General features: G+C 41.4%; 1 pseudogene; it reads right to left on the bottom strand.

The window, feature by feature from the left end:
* Positions 1 to 311: 311 nt before the first annotated feature.
* LOC115063742 lies at positions 312 to 434 on the bottom strand (annotated as a pseudogene).
* Between the last annotated feature and the right edge of the window lie 213 nt (positions 435 to 647).

Here is a 647-nt window from a genome sequence, read left to right as displayed (position 1 = left end):
GTCACCTTTAAAGGCTCAATCCTGCTACCACTTCACAAATAGAAAACAAAATAGGATAATAACAACAAAAGCAAACACTTCCAGATAGATAAATATAGCTAACATCTATTGAAGCATCCTAATACATTACCAATGGTCATAAACCAGAAAATAGGAAAATTAATGTAGAAGATGCTAGAATCATTTGCATGTATATATGGAAGTACTGTATGAGACAACAGGAAAATGGACTGGTGGTCATCTCAGGCTAGCTTCCTGTCTGAGCACACTGGCACCAGACTGCTGGTTATCTCGAGCTCACTTTTTCATGGAATATTAGCCTACTAATCATTCCTGTTCACAGGTCAGATGAGCAGAGACAACCTCTCTCCTCTCTGCCACCTACTGATGCACGGTGGTACAGCAGTCACACCTGCACTGCCTCTAGGGGCAGGGTTTTTCTAACCTAAGTTGGGCACTTGCTTATTTATCCCTCTTCTTTTAGTATATGTAGTTAAGTTATAATTATTCTATTCTATTATATGTAGTTAAGATATAAATTCCTGCCGGGCGATGGTGGTGCATGCCTTTAATCCCAGCACTTGGGAGGCAGAGACAGGAGGATTTCTGAGTTCGAGGCCAGCCTGGTCTACAAAGTGAGTTCCAGG

The sequence above is a fragment of the Mus pahari genome, chromosome 3, assembly GCF_900095145.1.
Source record: "Mus pahari chromosome 3, PAHARI_EIJ_v1.1, whole genome shotgun sequence".
NCBI lineage: Eukaryota > Metazoa > Chordata > Mammalia > Rodentia > Muridae > Mus > Mus pahari.
This window is presented reverse-complemented; position numbering and strand designations above follow the sequence as displayed.